General features: G+C 41.2%; 1 pseudogene; it reads left to right on the top strand.

Annotated features, from left to right (window-relative positions):
- The first annotated feature begins 520 nt into the window (after nucleotides 1-520).
- On the top strand, nucleotides 521-901 carry LOC109383584 (60S ribosomal protein L31 pseudogene; annotated as a pseudogene).
- The last annotated feature ends 5,199 nt before the right edge of the window (nucleotides 902-6,100 follow it).

Raw genomic sequence — 6,100 nt, 5'->3', positions numbered from 1 at the left:
AGCTATTTAAAATGAGTCAATAGGTTGACTAGATACAAAAATTAATGTGCAGCCACCAGTAGTCTTTATATATACGAACAACAACCATTTAGAAGCTATATTGGAATACATGGTTCCATTAAAATCACAAACAAAATAAAATTCTGAGGAATTAAGGAGAAAATGTGCAAGATCTATGTGAAGAAAATTTTAAACCAAGAGATTAAAAGAACAAGGTTGAAAATAGGCAAGCCATGTTTACGTGTAGGATGATTCAATGTCACAAAAAAATCCTAATCCTCTATTCGAATGAAGACATGCAAGAGAAATGACATGATTTTGCAGGAGTTTGGGGACACTGAGGATTTGGAGTCCGTACCTACCTAAACACGAGTGACACAGACAGGATAAGTCCCCGATCCTTCCACACTTTGCCTGGGGAGCCTAATTCTGACGGGAAAATCACGGTGTATATGAATTGATCTCCCTCTGGCTGCCTTTGTGTGGTAACAAAGGAACATATACCTTGGGACCCGGCAGGATGGCTCCTGCAAAGAAGAGCAGAGAGAAGAAGAAGGGCCGTTCTGATATCAAGGAGGTCGTGACCAGAGAACACGTCAGCAACATTCACAAGCGCATCCATGGAGTGGGTTTCAGGACACGTGGCCCTTGGGCACTCCAAGAGATCTGGAAATTTGCCATGAAGGGGATGGGAACCCCAGATGTGCGCTTTCACACCAGACTCAACAAAGCTGCCTGGGCCAAAAGAATAAGGACTGTCCCACACCGCATCGGGCTGCGGTTGTCCAAACAGCGTCGCGAGGATGCAGACTCACCACATAAGCTCTCTATGTTGGTTACCTACGCAACTGTCACCACTTTCGAAAATTCGCAGTTAATGTGCAGAAGAACTAACTGCTAACTGTTGAATAAAGCTATAAAACTGAAATATATACATATATATGTATGTATATGTATACCTTTTCTCAGGGTCTCCCGTGCCCCAGCAGGGAATCTATGTCAGGTGAAATCTACGTCGGGCCTTATGGATGCAGAAAAGGTAAATAAATTTAAACCCCAATATTTTCACTTAGAAACTGTTAACTTTATCCAGCTCACTCTCCCTCTCTGAGCCTCAGTTGCCTCATCTGTAAAAGAAAGATTAAAAATTGCCCACGTATTCCCTTCACAGGGTTGCTGTGCAGATAAAAATTGAAGTTCGAAGGTGCTTTGGAACTTTAAAACTATTTATTACTATTTAGTCTAGGATCCAACAAATGCAATGCACGGTCCAATCTGTGTTTAACTGACTAATAGTAACACCACTCTAAGCTCGAGATAAATAAATGTAAGCATGTTCCTCAGTTTGGTTGGTTGGTTTTTAAGGAGCTTTGAGGATTGGTTCTTCTCCAGAGCGAACCCGTCCCAAGCTCATGAAGGACTGACAGGTGTGATTTCAAATAATAACCCAGGCCTCTCCTATTGCCCCCACCCCCGCCTTCCCCTCCTGGAAAGCGCACCGCTATGTGTAGGAGGATTGATGCAAGACACCGCGAAGCCATTCAGTTGTATAGAGTCTCTATGTCCTTACCTCACCACTTGAAAAAGAGCCACGTGACAAGCAGCCTATGCCATGAGCAAGAAAGTAACTTTTGTTGCATGGAAGTCCCCAGGCTTCAGAGTTTATTTGACTCCACAGCATCGTCTATCCAGTCTTGCCTCATAGCGTTTGAGCTTCATGAGTGAAGTGGTCAGAGAGAGAAATCAGATGCCAGGTCCTGCCTGTGGAGCAGATCCATGAGATGGTCACGTCTGAAGTGTGGCCACACTCACAGTGGCTGATGTGCGGTGGGGATAAAGGTAATTCTAATAACAGGAGGAAGCTTTTTTAAAATAAATAAATAAATAAATAAATAAATAAAAGGCCTTTATTAAAGATCTCTGTGAAAGATTTTCTGTAACAATTGTCATTATCACACAGGGGTAGGAATCGATGTGGTAGCTCAGCAGGCAGACTAACAATGGGTGAGTGAAGACGTTTGCGACTCAGTGGATGAAGTGATTTCTTTGGAAGACTGTGTCTATCGCAGGCACCTTACATTTGGGCGTGGCACCACAATGAATGTGAAATCCAGCCCACGCTTGCTTTCCAGACTCCAGACTGAGATGCCTATCACTCAGAGGAGTGAATGACACCTAACAGAGGTCTGCAACCCCACCTCATGTGATTCAAGGGCCATTAGAAATAAATGCTTTTATTTATAATGAGGGACAGTTGAAATATGGAAGGAAATGGTAGAATGACAGGATTTCCTGTAAAGTACGTGAACAAAGCAATAACACGCAAGGTGTCTTCATAAACAGCCGCGGTGATTTTTACATAAACGGCTGACATGACCTTTTGTGCTTTTGAGCTACTTCAGTTACAGTAACACCAGAGAAGGCGGCCAACAGCATTTCCTATAAATTCAAATGTTTTCCTATTAATGTGAGCCAATGCATGAAATTCCATGTATACCCCATGTTCGGACACACTCTGAAATGCTTTGTGCAGGCACACACAGAGGGTGAAAGAATGTATATGCCCTCATCTCATTTTCTTGAAAAACATTACATTGAGAGAGTGCACCAGCAAGCGCATATAGACCGGGGAAAGAAAGAGCAGACTTCATTAAGCAGCTATGAAAAGTGCGTCGCCACGTTAGCATTCCGAAGTCACGGGAGTCTGAATGACTTCACGGAGATTTGTCCTAAATAATTAACAAGTCAAACACTTTTTCCTGAAGAGCTGAGAGCTGTGCAATATTAAAGAATCATTTCATTATTTAGCCATTAAATTCATGGACCCTCTCGATGATTAATACTTGGAACTTTTTAAGTTGAAATTATTTAACTCTTTCCTGTACTTATCTAGAATGTATAGCATGATATTGCCTCACCATCAATATGGAAGTGACCGGCAGGCAAGACACTGATGAAGGATACTGGAAAAGAGTAAGAAGGTGTCCGCTTTCATGAACTTGAGTGGTAATGAGGAACGCACATAAAGAGGATAACATAAAGAGCTATTTTAAAATGTATGTCTGAGGCTCATCCTCTGCAATTCCAATTCACTACAAATCTCCTTAGTAAGCCCATGTTTCTGTTCCACAGTGGTATGGGAACACTTGAGCCAGGTTTGAGGCCCACCTGTATCGGGGAGATAGAAGCAGGTGGCATAGCGTTTGCATCGTATACCAGCATCCCTCCCGGCCCTGCCGACCCTTCCATCTCATGTTTTCCATTTGCCTCATTGTCCTGAGTGAATTTTAGTTGATCTTGCTAAATCATGTGCATCTTCATAAGTAGGTTTGAATTCCTTTCACAACGTGGAGAATTTTAAGTAAGTGAGTCGGTAATCATGGGGCAGGACAATCTTCGACAGGGAAATTTTAAACTTTGCATTACAGTTCTGTCCTTTCCATGACCTTTGGCTGTCACTTCACAATTCCAGTGCTGTGGTATTCGCTCCACACCCCATCAACTCTATTCTCAGGAAAGCATTTCATATCCATCATTTACACTCAGAATAAGCTTACATCGATGCGCTAACCCTCCGGGGGCTATTTGCCCTTTTCTCTGGTTGCAAAATAAGATGTATTCCCTCTTCTATCAATTTCAGATATCGGGAAATGAGAGAAAGTAAAGGAAGTCATCATGGACAGAAAGATGTCTGCTCAATTCTGCAAAAATTATACCACCCACCTGGGATTATTATATCTGCTCAGGACATTTTAAAGGAAAATGTTAGGGTTTAAGTAACGATTTTAATGTATTACTTTATTAATAGCCTGGTGTGAGTCATGTGAAGAGCCAAATTAATCAAGATGCTGAAGAGAGAATAAAAGAGTTTACCGTGTGGACACTGAAAGACAATCTGGAAGGAATTAAATAGCCACTGGCTGCCCATTTATGTGGAGGGGAGACAGAGGGATCCGAAGTATTAAATAAGAAAAGGTTAAATGCAAATAATTTGATTGTTTTTACTTCAGGATGAGGGTTTGCAGGTGAACTTTAAATCGCACAGCCATGCGTTTAAGAGCAGCTGGGAGAGCAGTTGCTGCTTGCTTTGCATTTTGAAGAGAATTTTATCTTCTTTGTTCAGACTCCCCAGTGTGGAATGAGAATATCAATGTCCCTGCTGTGGATTGAATTGTGTCCCCCAAAAGATGTGTGGAAGCCCAGTATCTGTGAATATGACCTTATTTAGAAATAGGGTCGTGAGGTCATATTGGATTAGGGTGAGCCAATCCTCAGACTTCTGACTTATGATTAATGTGTGTAATTATTTATGGGATGTACATATGTACATAAATAGGATATACATGAATTGCATACTTGAATACAATGACATTTTTGTTTTATGGTTTAAACTTATTTTTTCTCCTTTGCAGATACATGTTTTGGATCATTCAGATTAGATTTAAATGAACTTTTGTAAGAGGTAGGAGTGGAAGTAGAAACTTGGCAAAGGTCGATAGAAGAAAAGAGAGAGAGAGAGAGAACTTACTAATAAACTTGCCAAAAAAGAAAATGAAAATTTGGAAATACGTTGTATGTGGTGTAAAATCCAAGACTTATAAATGAGGGCATTGTTTCCCAGGAATATTAAAGTGATCGTTCTATCATACTTCAAAAGAATTTAAAACCTAAAGAAACAGTGTGCCCTTCATCTCAGCTGTAAAAAAATCCAAACTAAGAGCTACGCCAAACCCAAATTTCTACAACTTATTCGTGGCCTCCGCTTGCTCCCAAACACCAACACTTTCAGGGTTTCCTGCATGGGGGCAGGACATGGAGAGGTGAGGCCACCTAAACCTACCAGCTGTTTCCCAAAAGACGTGACATTTCACAGATGAGATGATTTTTACTCCCCCAAATTTGAGATTAAAGTCAAATTCTCTTCAACAAAAGGAAGAGGGAAAATAAGGCAAATTTGGGGTCCTGGGATTCTGTGGGGGCCTGGTTCTCTCAGAGAATAAAATTTGTGGTAACCTAAGTGTCCCTGTGCGAGGCGTTAGCCAGGATGCAGCGTAAAACATTTCTACTCAGTATCCAGGGTGTCCAGCCCCACGTTAGGTCATATGGGACCTACTGTGAGAGAATAGATTCTCAAAGGAGCACAGACTTTGAAGTTAGGTTAACCTGGGTTCACATCCTATTTCATTTATTCACTTAATAATGATTCACCAAGCACCTTCCATATGCCAGACACTAAAACTAAAAAATAAGCAGAGCATGTCTTTCCTTTTGGAGCTTAATTACACACCACATGCCCACATGCCCTTGGGCAATACCAAACCTCTGTTGGCCCCATCTGTGAAATGGGTATTGTCAATAGCCTCCTCCCAAATAGATGCTGGGGAAGGTGCTAGGTTTTCCTTAAATGTTCATCTTCCTCCACACATAGCAGAGTGATTTGAGGAAGTTTTTCTGACTCCAAAAACTTCTCTGTGTCTACTAGCTCCTCATGGTAGTGTATTTTATAATGGCTTCAGGCTGTTGGAGATGAAAAAAAACCTAGATCATGAAAGTATGTTGAAATATAAATATTATAATATGGTAAGACCTCATTATATTCATTTACTCTCCTGTAGAAGCCTTACTGCTCATTCTTAATTTTTTTCACTCCTGATTATTATCTAGTCCTTCACCCCAAAATTCTCTCTTCTGTTTTTTTTAGTTGTGTTTAAGTATATATAATGTAAATTTACCATTTTAACCATTTTTAGTGCAGTTCAGTAGTATTAAGGATATTCACCACCATTGTGACATCATCCCCACCACCATCCATCTCCAGAACTTTTTCATCATCCCCAACTGAAGCTCCACACCCATTAAACACTTCCTCCCCATTTCTCCTCCTCCAGCCCCTGGCAGCCACGCTTCTACTTTCTGTCCCTATGAATATGACCTCTCTAGGAACCTGAGGCCAGCTGTTTCCATAAACAAACGCAAACCCAATTTTTGTTTTTTTAAGATTTTTATTGGGGGATTGGGGGGATGGGAACAGACAAGTTGCTGTCCTTTTTTTCTTCAGTCTAGTTGTGGAGGACGTTGCTTCACTGACCCAAGTCGGCAC

Source organism: Hipposideros armiger, unplaced genomic scaffold (genome assembly GCF_001890085.2).
Source record: "Hipposideros armiger isolate ML-2016 unplaced genomic scaffold, ASM189008v1 scaffold_86, whole genome shotgun sequence".
NCBI lineage: Eukaryota > Metazoa > Chordata > Mammalia > Chiroptera > Hipposideridae > Hipposideros > Hipposideros armiger.
The sequence above is the reverse complement of the archived record's forward strand: the minus strand, read 5'-3'. Positions and strand labels throughout refer to the sequence as shown.